Source organism: Dipodomys merriami, unplaced genomic scaffold, assembly GCF_024711535.1.
Source record: "Dipodomys merriami isolate MVZ:Mamm:240054 unplaced genomic scaffold, mDipMer1.0.p SCAF_4, whole genome shotgun sequence".
In the NCBI taxonomy this organism is placed as follows: domain Eukaryota; kingdom Metazoa; phylum Chordata; class Mammalia; order Rodentia; family Heteromyidae; genus Dipodomys; species Dipodomys merriami.
The window spans coordinates 27,303,454-27,324,269 of record NW_027205603.1 but is presented as its reverse complement, the minus strand read 5'-3'; positions in this window follow the sequence as shown (position 1 = coordinate 27,324,269).

Here is a 20,816-nt window from a genome sequence, read left to right as displayed (position 1 = left end):
CACCCAATGCATTTGTCACCTTGCCAGTTAGTAGCAATGGACCCAGAACTCTCCCTCCGAGTGGTTGGTAGGTTCTTCATACATCCTAAGACAGGTGCTGCCTTTCAGCTAAGGTCTAGCATGTTAAGGTAAAACATTAGAGCAAGGGAAAGGTGATAAAGGATGAACACATGCATAAAACCTTTTACATCCATGCTAATTCATTGTTCCTTTTTCTGTGATTTGACTAGTCAAGCTTATGTTTTGTGTCACACTTCTGATTGTCATGTTTTTAAGACGTAAATATATTTATTTTTTAATTTTTGACAGTACTTGAGATTGAACTCAGGGATTTATGCTTGCTATGCAGTCACTTTATCTCTTGAACAATGTCTTCAGTCTTTTTGTTCTTAGGCTGTTTTTCAGATAGGGACTTGTGTTTTTTCCCAGGCTGGTCTCAGACTGATATCCTTCTACCACAACCTGGCTAGCTGGGATTGCAAATATGCACTTTCATATCCAGTCTTCAGTGAAAATCGTTTGTTTGTTTGTTTTTGTTTTTGTTTTGTTTATGTAGTACTGTGGAATCGAGCCCAGGGCTTCATGAATGTTAAGCAAGCACTCTACCACTAAGACACATTCCCAGCCCCACTGAAAATCTTAATTAATCACTCAGAATGACCAAATTAGTATTCTGAAAGATTTTCAAATCTGGAGTCTGGGGTAGGAAAATGCCCAGGCATTTTGAAAATGTTTAATTCTTATAAAATGGAATAGTATCTTAGACTAGGGTGCTTTCTTAGACAAGGGTACTTTCTTGGATCTAAAATGTAGCAATTCATTTTTCTATATAAGAACATGGAAGAACAGTGCAGGTTTGTTAATATACTGTATATGAATTAAACAGCTTGTGGTCTCAGATTATTTATGAGCCACATCTGTTTTTAATTTTTCCTGCAAACATCCTATGATGTCCATTTTTCTATCACTAAAAGGAATACAGAGAGCATGGAAATAAATATGAAGATGAGACTAGGAAGTTAATGAGATGATGTAAAGCTAGTTAGAAGCCCTGGGGCATGTGTATGCTACCCTCTTACGTTGTCCTGGCCCCTAATACGCTGGACCTACTCTTCTTTTCATAATTGTATAGATGTCAACCCTTTTGTTAGGAAAGAATCCTGTTGCCTAGCTAGTTCTCACTGCATTCAGATCTCCAGTTAAATGGCAGTCTCCATAGGAGCTCTTCATACTTTCTGCAAAGGTGGAATCTCCTTTCAATGGGCTCTATAGCAAACTATATGTTCTCCTTTCTGGAAATGCATTTCAGTGTCTTATGTGTTCCATGTCTTTCTTGGCTGCTAGTCTACACATTCTTTTTTACAGGCATCACCAGGACCTTATGCATTCCCTGGACATTCTATAAATAAGGCAGTTACCTTTGAATTTATTAATTAATGCCCCTCCCTAGCTCTTTGTAGCCAGCGTGCCAGTGACTCAGTGTAGCTTTTTCTCAGCCTGAGGTTGGGTGAGGGCCCTGCTAAAAAGAGAACTTCATGTTTGCTTAGGAGTTCCCTGAAGGCAGCTTTGTAGGCAGTTTTCTGTGATGGCCTTGCTCCAATGTGGCTTCCAAATTCCCCCCGCCTCCTTTTTATTTTTATTTATCTCTTATTTGATCTTCTTTTATTCTTTTTTCTCATTTTAATTTTTTATTTTACCTTTTTTATTATTATATCTTTAAGTAGTTGTACAAAGAAGTTCCCGTTCTACAAAACAGTATATGAGTACAAGGTGTCTGACAACATTGTTACCCTTCTTTTATTCTTAACTAGTTGTCCAAAGGAGTTGCCATTTAACAAAACAGTTTATGAATATAGTGCATCTTGATTGATTTTACCCATTTGACATTCTCAGCCATCCAAGGATAGCTGAGCACTGAACAATTCTCTGCTGTAGGCTAACCTACAGGGAGAGGACAAGTGCACTAGAAAGCTTGGTTTTTCCTTCCTGAACTTTTGAAGATATTTGGCTAAGAGTCTGGAAATCCTGCTTTCTCAGGGCTTAATATCTTTGTCCTGTCTATGTGTACTTAGAAACTTTAAACCCCACTACCCTAACTTTTCCTAAGTGGATGGCATTTTGCTGAGAATTTATTAAGAAAGGCTTGTCTTAATGTTTGCTGGATAGATAGCCTTTCCTAAGCAGCTGGCAAGTAAACAAGCTTTAAAAATTAATGGCATCAAATTGCATGAATAAAATAGCAATAAAGCAACAGACCTTTTATAACACTAGAGAGCAATTGTAACTACTTTTTAAATTTATAGTCCATTGTTTGCTTTAAAATATTAATGAGGACTGGACATATAGCTCAGTAGTCGAGGCTTGTGTAGCATGCTCAAGGAAGGCCTTGGCTTCCATCTTCAGCATGTCAAGAAAACAAGAAAGGTTTGTTGTGCACATAGATCACTTCACAGGTTATAGACTGAATGATTCCTCCCCCTCTCCCCACCTTGTACATAGTTTAGAGTAGCCAGGTCTCAGTTCTGGAAGCCAGTAGGGGCGTGGCAGAGGCTGGGGTGCCAGGCTGCAAGCAGCAGAGTAGCCTTGCCATCTGGGTCTATGAGGACGCACAGGCAGAGATACGCCTGGCTCCTGTGCTCCTTTCCAATACCATCTTCTTCGTTTTTGCAGCTTCCCACTTCCCATCTGTGCCCACCCACTGGTTTCTCAAAGAATTTTAAAAAATTGGCATGGTTCAAGGAAATAAGAATCATGAATATGTGGGCTGCCTAGTTCTAGGTTAACTGTGTCGGAGACACAAGGCTGCTGTGGCCTAGTTAACTTCTCACACCCATTCTGGAGGCTGCGATCCAATGTCACTGACCTGGGCTGTGCATTTTGCTGCATGGTAGAGATTCGAGTGGGGTTATACTTTGTGAATTGCCAGCAAATGTTTTCTTTTCCTCTTCATCTTTGCCAGAGCTGCCTGTAGACTCTTAAGAGGCATCTTCAGAGAGCAGATAATTCAAGTTATTGAATGCAAGCATAAGCAATCCTTATGTGTTTTACTGGGGTTTAGTTCTTTAGAGACAGTGACATCCTACCTAATAATTATTATATTGTCACCTTGTCATAGTAACTCCTGCAGGAGTTAGGACAAACTTTGCTATTCTGTTCTCTGATTTTTAAAAAAATCAAGTATTCCAGGAAAACAAAACAAAAAAACCCCAAACAATATCACAAGAAACCAATGATCCTAAGAAGTAGTTATTTCTGAATAGAACATGACTGTATGACTGTTTCAACGATATTAAAAACATGAGTATTTAGTAAAATGGCTAGTTTTGTCCATTAATAAACACCTTGAAGCAGGCAAGATTTCAAAATTACACAACACATTTTATGGAGCACTGTCTGCCATGTTGCTGGAATTCTACATTGTTTCCAGGAATACTGTTTTAAATTTAAAAAATTTTTTAATTTGTTTGGATACTGGGGCTTGAACACAGGGCCTTGTACTTGGTGAGCCTGCTTTCCTGGTTTGTTGGCACTCTACTCCTTGAGTCATGTCTTCACCCTGGCTTTTTGCTGCTTATTTTGGAAATGGAGTCCATCAGACTGGCTTTGAACTTAGATCTGTATCTCTGTTTCCTGAGTACCTATGATTATAGGTGTGAGCCATTGGTACCTGGAACACAATACTTTTTATTGACTGGAAATTGACACTTCATTTTATATAGATGGATTTCTGAATGCTCATCTTCTCCAAGGAAAATAACCCATATAATAGGAACTCACATCGTACTTTGTTGATGTGCTTTGGAAGTTGAGAATTTTGATAGACAGATGTGGGATTTAAATTTAGTCTGAAGATCTTATTATTTTTGTTTGTTTTCTTCAATGAAATGAGAAATGGACCAGTGAAAAGAACAAACCAAGTCAAGAGAATGTCCTTGAGAGGAAGGCCCATGGTCGCTTCTCCTAAAAGTCCAATGGAAATCTCTCTATTTCCCTTATGTGTGTTTAATCCTGGAGCACACAATTAGCTCCTGCCAGTAGAGATTCCATTGCTGCCTCAAGAATGCATAAGGTGTGAAGGAGATCCCTTAGTGAATGGAAGGAAGGTGTTCAGTAATAAAGGGATTAATGTTTTCATTGGCTGAAATCACAAGCCTCAAAGGTCCAAGTTTTTAATGCCAGTAATCTTTGACACCATTAAAACCCTCATTCTTACCCTGTGTCATCTTGGGGAAGGGTCTTTGCCTAACTCCTGAATTTTCTTAAGCAACTACTCTTTTTGTTCTAGATTTGTATTTCGTCAGCTAAGAACCTTAACTTTCCAAATATGTCCCTACGTTACCAGTTTTCACTTAGGAAGTAAAAAAAAAATAGTTCAAAATAATATGTAGGAAAAATTCTCTTCTGAAAATTTGAAGCATTAGAAGTTGGATTTTGCAAGTTTGTTTTGGGTAGCAGCAAGCATATTTCCCTTGGTTGGTTCAGCAACAACATTTCTGTCCCGTCATCTAGTTAGGGATGAATGGCATATTGTGGTTTCCAAAACTGAGACTGCATATGCTGCACCCAAACTTGCTCACTTTGGGAAGCTCATGAGTAGGCTTGCCTTTGATTTTTTTTTAATTCCCTTGAGTTTCTTTTTTGGCCAAAGAGAAATTTCTTCTGTGCCATTCAAAATGTTTGAAAGTATCTGCAACCCAGAATAGTGAAGGCCCTTCAGAGGCCCTACTCAGAAACTCATTAACATGGTTAGGGGTAGGGAGTAGAGAGAATACAAAGGCCACAAAAGTTTAGGTGTCTTTTTTCTTTTGCTGGAGAAAAAGGTTGACATTGATCCACAAAAAGAAGCTCCTGAGTGAAAATGTTGACAGATTTTGTGGTGTGCCTTGAGCTTTGTAGATAAGCTTGTTAAGGTATTCTTGATGATTCTTGGATTACAGGCAATTGAAACTTACCTTCCATGTCATCACTGAAAGAGATATAACAGAGAGAGACAATATTTGGGGAAGATACCTAAAGGGAAAAATAATTTAGCATTAAAAATGTCTTAGAGATAACCAAAAGGTTGGTGAGAAAAATATATTCATTTAATTTTCTCTAGAGTGACCATGATGAACAGCAGAGGCTTAAAGTAAAACAATTAAAAAAGAGCTGCTGAGGGCTGGGAAGGTGGCTCAGGGGTAGAGTGCTTTCCTTGAATGTATGAGGCCCTGGGTTTGATTCCACAATACCACATAAGCAGAAAAGGCCAGAAGTGGCTCTGTGGCTCAAGTGATAGAGCGCTCGCCTTGAGCTGAATTGCTGAGGGACAGTGCCCAGGACCAGAGTCCAGGCCCCAGGACAGAAAAAAAAAAGAATAAGACAACCAACTGGCTGTCATGGGCAGGATACTATGTTAGTCTTTGGAAAAGTCAAGGAACACAAAATACAAAATTCTGTCTTCCTGGAGCTTTTAGTCAAGCAGAAGAGTTGATTGTATATTACTTGATGAATTGAACAAATACCACTCTTGACAGAACCAAAATACAACTTAATTTTGCTCCCATTGTTCCTGAAAACTCTTTCCAGTGGGACCAGTATTCTTAACTTCGAGATAATATACTTGGCCTGGTCTGGTTATATCCACTATCTGTTTTACCATCTAAGCTGCCTGTAAGCTATGTGTTGGGACATGAAGGGAGACAGGAGAGCTGCAGTCTCTTCTAATGTGGCTGGCTGGCATCCTGTTTTCTCACCTGGTAGGTCTTTTGAACCAGGTTTCTTCTTTGTAGACTCCCAGAGCACTGAAGCTTTGGGAAGACCCACCAGGAGGCTGTTGCATTCTTGTAGCTCCCTTGTTCAAGGAAAGATGCTACTTACCTCCTCCAGGTGGTTTCTGCATGGACTTTCCTCAAACCTGGCTACACCGTGGTATACCATCAGCTTTTTCCTGCCTGGCCCTCTTCTCTCTGAGCAGCCATGTTGGCAAGTTGGACAGCATGCCTCCTAGGCCATACAGATACACATTTGGCTAGGAACTCTCATTTATCCACCCTTCCCACTTCCAGACTGCACTTGTAAGTGCAGAACCTGCCATATGCATCATCATCTTTGCTTTCTATCTAATGGCCTGCCACCAGTGTGTCAGTGTGCTAGGCAAGTTCTAGAACTGGGCTGCATGGGCTGCAGAGCTCAGCTCATCTCCCAACTGCAAGAATAGGCCTCAGAGTGCCTGGCTGTACATGCACGTGAGCAAGAGGCTACAGGGATGGCTTCCTATTTCTGTCTTTGATGTGGTTTAGGTCTCTAGGATCTCTGAAGTTCTTGGGATTATTCAGCATGTCTGCATTGATGTGGGGATTTGTGGATGTCAGCTTTGTATTGAGACTTTAGTGTTGGAATCCTAAAGTGGTGAGGGTAGGCAGAGAGACTATCTGGTCATGTTACATTGCAATCCTCACATAAAGTAGGAGATAAGTGCAATCACTATCCCCTAAAAAATTAAAGAAATCTGAACTCCAAGTGCTTTAAATAATGCATCCCAAAAGCAGACACTCAGTTCTGAGATTGGGCCTCAGACTCATGCTAGCTTCTATTTTGTAACTTAGTGACATCTTGGATAGCCAGGATGAAGGAACCTGAAGGGAGAGGGCTACCTCTGACAGAAACTCACGGAGAATGAGCAAAGAAACTAGATGAGAAAATAAAAGTTCCTGGCCCGCCCCCATTCCTGACTTCTAGGTTTGCACTTCTCATACTGCTTACAACAGACCCTTGTAGGATGCCCAGAGGCTGTGCCACGCAGTGCCAGCCCCACAGCCATCACCGGACCGCCGAGGATGTGACTGTGGCTCGGGACATGAGCCCGCTTGTTCACTCACTCTCAGTGAAAAGAGTTTTGAAATGAGTTCTGAATAGACAGCATTTTCTTTGTGCGGTTGGTAAATAACACAGAGCAAAGTTAGCAAGTTGCAGAGCTTTTGCATTCTGATTCTATGGAACCTTTTTGTAGCGAGAAGGGCAGGATGTTTTTCACAGAATGTGACCTCACAGGAATATTAGAGGTAAGGAGCAAAATTTGATTGTGGTAACTGAATGCTTTACATCTCTGAAAATATGGCTTTTAATAAAGCTACAAGAGGAGAGGAGAGAAAATCTCTGGCATCATTCTATGGAAAAAAATCACTACCTGGTAGTATTGTGGAAGATGCCATCTACGTTGGTTTGACATTTGTTTAGATCTGGTAAAAATCAGTGATTTTTTTCTATAATAATTTCCATATGCACATTTTTTCTCCTTTAGAAAATAATAAAATATCTGAATGGGGCAGCATGGAGAAACCCTAAGCGAAATAGCATAAGAACATTTTGGAACATATCTAGGAAAAGATAACTTCTGTCATACCTGTAGATGTCCACCAGATAAAGGTAAGGCAAAAAAAATATTGTTGAAGGCAGATTCAGGTTATTTGATTACATCTCACCTCACTGCAGATATGCAGTCCTGACCTAGGACTGGTGAGTGGGGAGCTGGGAGGGCCACCATTTGCTCCTCCCTTTCACAGCACCCACGTAGTAGTCCTGTGTCAAGTGGAACAATTAGCAGTCACCTGGAGCTGTTTTTAATGCCAGCTGTGGAGGAGTAGAGGACCTGTGAGGGGGTGGAGGGACCTGATGGATTATGATATTCCACAGACACTTCTGCTAAAATGTCAATGTGTTTAATGCTGCAAATGTTTCTTGTACAGTATGGAATTTCTTTCAGGTTTATATTTGCACTGGGACTGACTCATTTTCTATTTAGAATTTTTAAAAAAATCACTTTCTATGGTGCTTAGATGAAAAGGACATCTGTTGCTTACATATAATAAGCATCAAATATAAAGCTATGTTGAATACTCAAGCCGTTTGTTTGTCGCTATAAGAGACCTGCAACATATGCATTCTGTATGTCTACTGCAATTCAGGCACCAAGGAATCAAACTTTCTAATTCTTCTATGATTTTCTTTTTAATCTTGAGCTAAATTAAATTACTAAAAATGAAAAGCATCTCAGTTAGGTGTTTTGAATGAAATTCAGAGGAGCAAATATTGTATTGGTCACTCTGTAGCGCTGGAGATTTTGAATAAGGGTTTTTTTTTTTTTTAAAAAGCAAAGCATAGTAAATACTTTTTGTTGGCACTTTGTATTACATAATGTAAATGTTATAAGAAAATTGCTTCACTAGCCTGCATAGGAATCAAACTGTTGTTTCTCAGGACTATGTAAGTTTTATGTTTCACAATTATGGGGGAAGTAAAGCAGCTAGAGCTAGAATGGAACTGCAATCAGGGCTCCTAGCAGGTGTTCCAGAAGAAAAGATCCCTTGATTTCTGAACAGTTGGAGGAAGCATGTATCGTTTATAACTTGGTGCCTTGATTTTTCCAACTAATTCAGTTAAATTGCTGTCTGATTAACTGGCATGGTCACTTCAGATCAACTTAGAATAAAGAATGCAGAATAAATGATTCTCTTATAAGCCAGGTTCACTTACCCTAGGTAAAGAAATTAATTCTAGCATATGAATCCTACCTTATGCAAATTCTAAGTAGCTTGTGAATTTTCCTTATTGAATTTGTCATTTTTAACTTTTCACTTAACTATTGTGCATTGTCTTGAAAGAGCTTTGTGATGAAAATCATAGATCCAAAACTAAAATTATTTATTTCTTTAAGTGTTATAGTTAAAATAAAACCCTGCATATCATATCATAAGAAATACAATCCCTTGAGCACTTTCTGTGTTGATGAATTTGGGTAGTGATGTGTGAGGGTGGATTGTTTCCCAGAAATCATTTACACAAGCCAACCAGCAGAGGGAAGCACAGAGCAATGAACTCTGCAAAGTTTCCAAACATCTAAAAACCTGCAGGGAAAATACATGTTTAAAAGCAGTCCTTTTTTGGCTTGGTCCTGTAATCCTAGCTACTCAGGAGGCTGAGATCTGAGGGTTATGCTTTGAAGCCAGCCTGGGCAGAAAATTCCATGAGATTCTTGTCTCCAATTAACCACTAAAAACTGGAAGTGGGGCCGTGGCTCAAGTGTAGAGTACTAGCAGTGCATGAAAAAGCTCAGGACACCTCCTCCCCACCCTTCCTGGCTCACATGCACACACACACACACACACACACACACACACACACACACACACACACACACACACCACACACACACACACACACACACACACACACACACACACACACAGTTACAAGTTAGTCCTTTTTGGGCAATTATCTTCACTGAAACCATAGATCCCTGAAAAACAAGTTAAAACCCCAAGCACATTAATCCCTAGGTATGCATTTCATCATGAAAGTATTGAGGTGCAAGAGACAGAACTCAAATTTGCCAAGGTCCCTGAGAAAATTTAAAAGTCCCTGTTTATATTTTGAAATTTTCCTTTTAATTTATTACAAAGACTATATAATTGTAAAGTAAGACTGTATGAAATCTATTATCAGTAGTGTGAACAAATACTCATACAGTTTTTCAGGATGATTTTGCTGATGAAATATACTGAAAAACAAAAAATTCAGGTTTGTGAAACTTTCTATACAACACAGCATGTGAACCGAAATGCGGCTTAGGAAGTTATTCCATTAGATACTTATTTCCTTAATGCAAAATGATAGCACTTGTTCTACTTACTAGAATTTTTTCTCTTCAGGAATAATATAGAAAACCTTCTTTGTTCTATAATAAGATATATTACTCCTCAAGGGACATACATTTCACACTGAAAAAGCAATACATATATGATGGAACAGAAAATCAAATGACTTAGTGACAGTTTTATGGATCCATATTATATTTGTGTTCTAGAGTTAACATTAGATTATTAGATTATTAATTGTGTAAATACTTAGGATATCTAAATGCCTTTCTACTGCATTTTATTCCCTTTTCTAAAAGTTAACATTTAAGATTATCATTCTTAGAGTACTGTTGGGATAATAAAGTCTTTCTTTTCAAAAGTTCATGAGTATGTAACAAATTGAAACCACTTTTATATGCCATGTCTTTTCATGCTGTTTTTGTTCTTGGATTTACTTTCTAAAGGACTTTGGCTCATATCAACTTCAGATATTTGACACACCAAGTAGTGTTGTCTTCAAAGGTTTCCCAGGCAACTGCAACAATTCATCTGGTTCCCATCGAAGTGCCCTTGAACTATCAGCTCACTTGTGCGGTATATGTGCAGCAAAAGGAAAACACTAGCTAGCTACTTCATCTACCAGGCTAGTGGGAATGGTTTGGGAAAAGGAGCATGAATTTCTCTAAAACACTCACTTGGATGTTAAGCCAGCCGGCTAGCTGGTTCCCTTTGTCACACTCTTTTATGAAAAGAGAGGAGGAGAGAAAAACTATAAGCTGAGCCCTGGGCTTTATGCTGGACTTTACTCATGGTTCTTAGGTTGGTTCCTGAGAGTGAGTCCCTAACTGTTGGCTAGGTCAGCTCAAGAACCTCAGTGCAAATCATTGGCCAACCATGGGGTAACCACATGCAAGTCTCTGAATTGATGCCTCTCTGCTGTCTGCTTTCCTCCATATGCTAATCTTTGAGAGTTGCTATGTTAGATCTTATTTCTCACCCATTATAAAGATGGGAATACAGTGTGGTCCCATTGTATTTAGAGGACAGTTCATAATTACCTAAAGCTCAAAGGAAGGAAGAAATTAGAATCCTGATCTTGTGATTCTTCTTAGTATGGATTACAGTCTGTGCTTTAAGATCAGAGTTTATTTCATCTAGGCAGATAGCACAATGTGAACTTTTTCTCTCATTTATTTTGAAGCTTTGTTTTCATAGCTGATTGAATTGTACCTAGGGTGAATGACAAGGTAATCTAATAGATTTAGTCTATAATCTAGAACTCTTTAAATGGGAGTAGATTGCTATTCTAAATAAAGGACTTCTGCAGAAGTCTCCCTGGCATTGCAACATCAAACCCAAAGTCTAGAGAGCTAGGCCAACTAATTATATGTTACCTGAACTTACTGTAAAAGCATTTTTACTCTCTATTCTCCCATTTCCCCACCCTTTAGCATTTCCCTCTTTTAGTGTTTCTTGTATTTTGTTCAGTTCATTATACTCACTTAGTCATAAGTATTCTCCATCTTACAGTAAGCAGATTTTTAAAATCTCTTTATGGATCCATAACAAATTTTAGTAAGGAAAATATATATGTGTGTATGTGAAAACTTACATAATATGAAACATAATAGTTGCTTTAGCTACCATCCCTCCTACCAACAACAATTACTACTATGACTATTGCTTTGAATAATCTTTGGCTTGTTAAAACAACACAGATAAATATGGTTTTATAGTAGGAGATACAGTTTTCAGGATGTGAAATAATAGTAATCAATTTGAATAAATATTTGCTATTTGTTTTCATAAAAGTTTTAATCCTCAAAAGAGAACTCTGACCAAAAGAGGGATCTAGCTGGATCAATGAAACAGGTGGCATGAGTCATATCCCTGGCTTTAATTAAAATGGATGCTGTGCATGCTGGCAAGGACCAGGCTACACATAGGCAGTTTGTGAATTTCTTAAGCTGAAATCCAGCTGGAGGTTTCTTAATCAGATGGACTTATTTTTGACCATTTATAATCTATCTGTGTATTTAGAACATTGATGTTATAGTTTTGATACCTAAATCACGGGTTAAAAAATTCAAAGAGGCATATGAATCTGGAGTCTCAGACAGATACTCCTGAGCCAAAAGGTTTTTGTGCAGAGCTAATATGTATAATAGAGAATCAGTCTTTCACTGTAGAGTTCTGTTATCATGTCTCAATGACTGAATGAATATTCTGAATTAATAAGCATAACGTTTGTATAAGCTAAAAACTAGTCTAAGCTCTGCATTCATTGATGGGAACCTTAAGCAAATGTTTCTTTTCATCAGCTTGTTCAAAAGGCATAAACATAATTATAGCCTATCCTGAGGCAAGAATGTGTAGACTGGTTAAAGTGGTAACTAGGGTGGACAGGACAACTTAAAGTTAAGGACTGAGTGTTTTGAGTTCTTGGGAGAAACTGGAAGAAACTGATTTTTCTTTTTTTGTTTCTTTTGAAAATACGTAGATATTTGTGCTTTTTATATTACAGAAAAATGTTTAGATAGTAATGTTTAGATAGTAGTGGGATTTGGGAGGGGGATTTTTTTTTAAACTAGGACTGGTTAAAATTGCAGCAGATGAGTTGCTATTCATTACTTGAAGAAAATATGGAAAAGTGGTAGAAATATCAAAAAATGTATTAATTTTAAGCTTCTCAAAATACTGAAGAGCAGCAGCTGGGCACCCATTGGCTTATGCCTGTAATTATAGCTATTTGGGAGGCTAAGAACAGGTATGTCACTGTTCTAGGTAGAAAAGTTGGTGACACTCTTATCTCAACAGAAGGAAGCTGGACACAATGGATGTGCCTGTCATTCCAACAGCAATTGTATGCCTAAAATAGGATTGGATACAGGCAGAAAGTGAGACTCGGTCTCAAAACCAGGGCTGAAAATGTGGGTCAATGGTAGAACACTTGCCTAGCAAGTATGAGGGCCTCAGTTCAAAGCCTGGTACCAGTAATGCCACCACCACTAAAAAACAACAACAAAAACGTGCTGAGTTGCTGTAAAAGAAAGGAGGAACTTGGCTTCTTGTTTTCCTCCCACTATTCAGTTCTGCTTTCTGTCCTCTGTTAAGATTAGTTCAGGAAAACTCTGGGTTATAGGATCTCTTTCCATATTTTCTTCCATAACATTAACATCTGAACACCTCCTCTTTTTCTTAAACATTACATCTGGTATGAAGTAGAGACAGATAGTGGGAATGGGTGTACTCTAGGCTAGGAAGTGCCACTCTGTTTTTCTGCTTTCATCTTCATTCATTCTTATAACAAATATAAGCATGTCTCTCCGTGAGTTATTGGTCTTAGGACTTGGAATGTGCTCTCAAATGTTAACCTCTCAAGAGACCTTAGATGTGGTTATAGTTATGGTTATTATTATTACAGGTGATGAAGCTCAGGTTTTCAGAAAACTAAGGAAGATTTTCAAGATCATTAAGCTAGTTAGTACCAAATCTGGGATTTGAATCCCAAACCATAGTTTTCCTTCTTACCACATCAACCTCAAACCTGGCCCTAATTTCTGCTTTACAACTGATATTCAAAAAAATTATGTTTACTTATTTTATGTTCTGTACTGAGGTTTGAACTCAGGGCCTATTCTTTCTTGGCTGGTGCTCTACTACTTGGTACCATTCTTATAACTCTGTTTTTATTGGTGATTTTGGAGATGGAGGCTAGAGAACTTTTCTCACTGGGCAGGCCTTCAACCTCAATCTCCCACTCTCCTGAATAACTATAAGTGCCTGGCTAAAACTTTTTACTTTGAAGTAATTTCAAATGAAAAAGTTATATGAATAAAAACTATAAGGAATTCCTGAATTCTCATTATCCAGATTCCACAATTTGCTGAATTTAACTTTTGGTTTGTTTCTTGAGCCAGGGTCTCCCTGTGTTATTCAAGCATAATCTTGATTCAGGCTCCCTAGTTTTCAGATTATAGGATTGTATCAACATGCCTAGTAAACCAAATTTGCTTTATACCTATTATTTCTCTATACATTTGTATTTATATTTACATATTTTAATGAAATATATGTGATGATTTTTAGGTATTATACTTCCTTACTACTAAATAGCACATTATATATTACTAAACACATGGAAATTATCTTTTAGATCTTACATATCCACTAAAATTATGAAATTAACTGTAATACAGTTGATATGTCTATTGAAATTTTCAACTCGTCTTAATCATAATGTCCATTATATAATTAATTAATAACTAAAAACAGAAACCCAAACCCTGTAATCTAGGATCCAATTTAAGATTATGCATTGTTTATCTTTAGTTATATGTGTGTCTTTAGTCAGTTCTATTGTTTTTTAAACATATAATTTGATACATAGTGGTCACATATATTTATGAGGGACAATGAGATATGTCAATATATTTACACAATGTGCACTGCTATTTGATACATAGTGGTCACATATATTTATGAGGGACAGTGAGATATTTCAATATATTTATACAATGTGCACTGCTAAGATCAGAAGAACTGGCATATCTATCATTTCAAACATGGATTCTTTTTTATAATTTATTTTTAATTTTATTGTTTTTATTATTTTTTATTGTGAAAATACTGTACAGAGGGGTTACAATTACAAGGAACATTAAAATCTCTTTTACTACTTATTTTGAAATATCCAATCATTTTCAACCATAGTTTCTGTATAGTGCTATAAAACAATAGAAATTATTACCATTACCCAACTGTACTTCTTTCCCATCATCTATTCTCTCTCTATCCCCCTACTCTCTTCCCAGACCCTGGTAACTACTATTCTGTTTTCAGCTTCTATGAGATTAACATTTTCACTTCCACATGAATGAGAACATAGCATTTGTTTAACATGCATGACTTATTTCTCTTAACATAATGTCCTCCAATTCCTTTCACTGGAGAACATTTCTTGAATCTTTTTTCTTAGGATCCTGGAATTTTTTTTATAGCTAAGAGCCAGTTATTTTTTTATGGGTTCTGTAGGTTGGGTTTGTTTTATGCTTTCTTCTAATTTGGTTCAGTTATTATTTGGATAGGAATACTACAGAACTGATATTGTGTTCTTTGCAGTGCAGAATTTTGGGAAAGACAAAGCTAGTTTGACTATCACTGTTGTTCACCTCAGTAAGGGTACGTCTGCAGAATATCTTAATTGAAAAGTTGTTGTATCTCTTTGTAGGTATTAATACCTTATAGGGACAAGTATTAATACCTTCTAGGGACACAGTTTAGAATATGTAAGTACATGTATCCTATCTGATTTTTATTTCATCAGTTTACACGTTTACATGTGCATTGATGATTTTTGCCAGAATCAGTTATTTTGCCAAATGACATGAACCTATGTTTTTATAACGCTGTTAGACTAGAGCTACATAGTCCCTGGTCTTCAGCCTGTGTTCTTTTTATACTACTAGACTTGGAACAAACAAAATGCCTTACATTACTTCTGTTATTGGATTTTTGGAAAATCTTCATTATGTAGTTACTATTAGATCTACAGTTTAAATATGAAGAACTTGAATAGCAAAAGACAGGTTAAGGACATTTCTAGGAAGGAAACATTGAAAAATCTATTTTTCAAGTGTCATATGGAGGTCCACAATAAGATGATAGAATGAAGCTGATACAAATTCAAAAACTGTTAAGAATCATATACAATGTATGCCCTGGATATTGGAAGTAGAGACCAAGGAAGGAGACAATGTTCTTCTTCACTGTAATATTTACTTAAGGCAGGTAAATAAATAAAGGAAACCTAAAAAAAATCATATTACCATTATGAAGCTTGTGAAGAAGACTAAAAGGGTGTGTGCTAAAGGAAAAATGTAAACCTCCCTGAAAACAGAATTTCAGTGTTTTTCCTAGATCAAAAAGAAAGAATGAAAGGGAAGCCAGAACCATTAGGATCATCAGATCTAATCTGTGTTAGAAGATAATGGCAATTTAGCAGTTTGGACAACAAAAGAGAAAGGAGGACAATTCTTCAAGTAGCTGGGGGCCTAAGGAAGAATAGGAAGCTCTTTTGATACAAATGTATTTTGGGACTAGACCTGTGAGGACAGGTGGGAAGGAGGACCTATGTAGACCTATATGGACTGGAGGGAAGAAACCTGAAATGTGATCATTGAGATCCTGTAGTAAATTGTGTAGCTTATGGCTGAACTGAACTATGGGAAAGTTTCAAAGTAATTCTAACAAGGTAGACAATACTGACTTAAAGCCCACTAAACAAAATACAAAGGATGGCCCCTCATTTGTTGAGTCTGATGAAATGATGAGTTCTCACTGACAGCTGGTGTCAGTGCAAGTGGTGTGTGCAGTGCATCTGAACTATCTTCAAAATAAGGCAAGTTTCCAAAGAACTGTGCATGCAAATTAGTGGACAATCAAAGGAAATGCTTTGATGACTCAGCAAAACATTAGGAAATGAGAAAATGAAAGCGAATGTGATGCAGTGTGAAGGAAAGGGCTGATGATGAGCAAAGTGGAATGGTTTGAGAGCCACGGGTTGGATTCCTGGAAAAAAGAAATGACTTCTTCCTGAATCTACTACCACAGCCAGGATGTCATTCAGGTGTGAATAAAGATGTCCGGCAACCTGCAAGATTTCAAAACTTGTCAACTGCAGGCATCCTGTTTCCAGAACTGGAGGATAGTCTCCATCCAGTGGAGATTTTGAAGGCAGTGTGCCACCCAGGAAATGGAAAGTTTTACTGAAAATAGATGAGGGACTCCGCAGACTGTAAAATGTAGTTGAGGCAGTTTAGAGCATGGTGGGGTTGAAGTAGAAACTAATTGGTATGGACGAGAGTGGGCACTGTATTCTCAGTCTCCAGAGCTAAACTGAAAACATTCAAAGCAGAGGAGCACCTTGAGAAAAACATGAATGAATGACACTTTCAAGTTAAATGTATAAAAAATAATGTAGAAAACTCTACAAACAGAATTTAAGGTAAAATTTAATTATCAGACAGGCCTATATTAGTGGTGCTGAAGTTTATGTAATTTGGAGGCCCCATTTTGAGATAAGAACAAAAATAACAAGTACAAATTTAGGTAACCAGAGTAATATTTATTTAAGATAAATATAATTACAAGCAAGTGCAGATTTGAAAGTGCAGATTAATATTATGGATATTATAAAATTGATTCTTAATGATCAACAGCCCATGTATAATCTATAACATCCTTTTTTCCACTTTCATCAGCATGTTTTTTATTGAAAATGATTTTGTAATATTTCCTGTAGAGAAAATGGACAGGCAAGTCAGTCTTTAGTGTAGTTAATTAGATAGTACTGGGAATTGAACTCAGGCCCTCTTACTTGCTTGGCTGATGCTCTATTACTTGAGCTATTCCTCTAGCCCTGCCTTTTGTTAGTTACTTTGGAGATGAAGTCTTGTGAGCTTTCTGTCTGGTTAGCTTTTTACCATGATCCTCTGGATTTAGTCTCCTGAGTAACTGGGATTACAGGGGGAGCCACTGGCACCTGAAAAATTTATTTTTTAAATAATGATGGCTTAGAAAGTATTTTTTTAGAATCACCACATATAATTGAGATTGTCATAAATTTTTTAGTAATTATTCATCCTTCATACAAAGTGAGAATGGTCATATTCAAAATTTATATAAAAGCTTGTGTAACCTGATAGCCAAACTAATTATCTATTGTGTTGCTTAAAGGCAGTTACAGAAATTACTAAAAGATTTAATGTTAGAGCAGAAACCTTCTCCATTGGTGACTATGTTTGATAATTATTAGGAGGGAAACTCCTGGTCACCAGTGTTTTGCTTTTTGCTTATAGCTTTGTATTACTAAGATGTATCAATTTCCTGTTTATTTTATTGATTTTTAAGTCCCTAAAGAGTTAAAGGAGTGACCATCAGCAAGATGGCTCACCAAACAATGAGTAAGTAACTTTTTTAATGTATATTTTTATTGTAAAGATACTGTACAGAGGGGTTACAGTTACATGAGTAAGGTAATAAGTACATTTCCTATCCAGCATTATTACTCTCTGCTTTGTTTTTCCCCTACCATCCCTGCCCTCCCCACCTCCCCAACTCTTCCCTCCCTTGCTCCCCCATTAAGTAACTGACTTTTGCCACAGTGCTAAAAGAGAATGAATATAGTAAGGGAGTACTGGAAACCCCAAGGAGCTGAGAAATTCAGAAGGGTCAAATAGTAAGGGAAGGAATCATCACATACATCTTCCCACCCAAAGTTAGGATCAGCTAGAAACTGGAGGAACTTCTCCCTGAAGGGAAAGAAACTAAGCAGGAAGAACTGGTAGTTCTCTGTATCAGCAGCTGTCTGTAGTCTTCACTACTGGAGACTCCTGTAGTCCTTGAAGGCTGGCTTAGGTTGCTACATGGAGTTAGTTTATAGGCTGCATTTCTCCATATATATCTCAACCTATAGCCTATGACTCACTACAACCTGCAACTTCACTGTACCATCTTGAAACCAGAGCTATTCCTAGAGCATGTTTTGCTCTGGGGCTAGTGCCTATTGCAGTCTTCTGTCATTCTGTCACAAGGCTCTGCTGATACTGCAGTGCACACGCATGCACGCACGCACACGCACACATATACACACACACACACGGTGTATTTTTCCATTCTCCAGCTGAATTGCTGAAGCTGTCTATTACCTAGGAACAAGTTGCCTAGAAAGCTCTCTGTCTCCACCTTCCAGTTGCTACTGTACCCTGCTCCTAGCTCACTACTGTACTTTGTCCCTAGCTTCATGGAGTCTAGGTCCAGCAGAGTAGCTGTCCTCTTTTTCTGCTTGAACAGATATGGTACCTTACTTCCAAAGAATCCCATGTGAGCCAGGAAGCAGACATTCAAGCCTAATTGTACCCTGCTCCTTCTCTGCAAGGAACCCAGATCATCAGAGGAACACTCCCTAGTATCTGAGCTGACATGGTACCCAGCCTGCCAGAGAAACTGCCTTGGCTAAACTATGACCTGCCACCACCTGGATCAAGGAGCTTTAACGCACCACACCCCTGGACCTGGACCTGCTGCCTAGGGTAGAAGCTTCTGAGTGCTTGGACTCTGTGAGGAGTGGAACCATCATTGTTCTTCTGGTCTGAGGATCAAACCACAGAGGCACCTGTGTTTCACAACTCCAAGATCCAGAGCCACCATGGTGCAGTGCCCCTTTTCTAGTGTTCTGGATTCTGTTGTTTACTGAACCTGAATTGTAAATGTACCATGCTCCCTGGGACCCAGGCCCCTGGAAGATCTCTTTCTCTAAAGGGCCATGCCTGTGCTATATCTCAGACCCTGGTATAAGAGTCATATGTGCATGCATCTCTGCTCTGGGTTTGATAGTCACAACTGGCTTGTCTGTCCTTGCTACACAGAGTGAACCTGCTCCCATGTATCCACAATAGTTAAATGTAACCTGAACCTATGGCCCAGGCTTTACAACCACTTGAAGTATGTGTGTGCCGGAATACAGTGACACTATGGCTACCTATGGCCATGATAGATCCTACACCAAGTGGCATCCTCTCAGCCATTTGTATATAGTCCAAGTTGTCAGTTAAAATAGCACATATATTATAATTAAGATATTTTATGTAAACTCCATGGTAGCCACAAAATGAAAAAAGAGAAAAAGAACCAATGCTTAGCTCTACAGAAAAATGAACAAAAGTAGGTAACAAGAGAGGAAGAAAGGAATAAAGGAACGAAATATCAACCAGACAATAGTAGAATAGCTAGAAGGAGTCTTTACCTATCAATAATGTATCAATAATAATAATAACCTTGAGAGTAAATACATTAAACTATTCAATCAGAAGACTAAAAATATCTAACTAGATGAAAATTTTCAACTTTAAAAAGACCCATTTTAGTTGTAATGCCACAATAAGCTGAATGTGGAGACATGGAAGAAGTATTCCAGGAAAAAACAATCAAAGAAAGCAAGGGTTGCTATACTTACATCAGGTAAAATAGTCTTAAAGTAAAAAAAAAAATTCTTACATGAGATAAAGAAGCTCATCATCTAATAACAAGCAGGTCAATTAATTAAAAGGATGTGACTTACGTTAATATAAAATCATTCACAATAGACACATGAAGAAATGCTCAACTTTTCTGGCCATAAAAGAAATGCAAATCAAAACAACCACCTTACCCCAGTTAGAATGGCTAGAATCAAGAAATAACAACAGTTGCTGAAGGGGATGTGGCCAAAAGGAAACCCTACTGCACTGTTAGTGGGACTGTAAACTTGTTCAACCACTTTGGAAAGCAGTATGGAGGTTCCTCAAAAGACTTCACATAGATCTCCCTATGACCCAGCAATCCCACTTCTGGGCATGTACCCAAATGATCACAAACAAGGCCATACTAAAACTATCAGCACAACCATGTTTATCACAGCATTATTCACCATAGCTAAGATATGGAACCAACCCAGATGCCCCTCAGTAGATGAATGGATCAACAAAATGGGACACACACACATACACAATGGAATTCTACACTCCATCAGAAAGAATGACATTGCCCCATTTGTTAGGAAATGGAAAAACTTGGAAAAAAATCATATTAAGTTAAGTAAACCAGACCCAAAGAAATATAGGTTCTATGGTTTCTCTTATTTGTAATAACTAGTATACATCTATGATAATATTATCAGATGAGCAGAAAAGCTCAAAAGCTATGTACATATGACCATATAAGATAATGCTAAGTAAGCAAAATTAACCTCAAGATATGAACACAGAGGCTTTTCTTTGTTGTTGTTATTTTTAATGTACTATGTGATTTTTTGTTTCTTTTATATGTTTTTCCTCCTATGGTATATCCCCTGTTGTCACCGTATTTGATTTTAGTACCCTGCATCTTATATATACATTTAACTAATTTGAGGAGGGGAAGAGGAATAACAAAATGCTGAAACAAGGACACAGGATGACCCATTGCTACAATGATACTCACAAGACACTATATTGGAAATGATCTTTACATCTTCTGTTGGTGGGGGAGGGTTATGTGGGAGGTAGGAGAGGAAGGGATAGTAGGAAAAGAACAAAGGAGAGGGTAACAGTGTTTGACAAGAAATGTATTCATTACCTTACCCATGTAACTGTAACCCCTCTGCACAGCATCTTTACAATACAA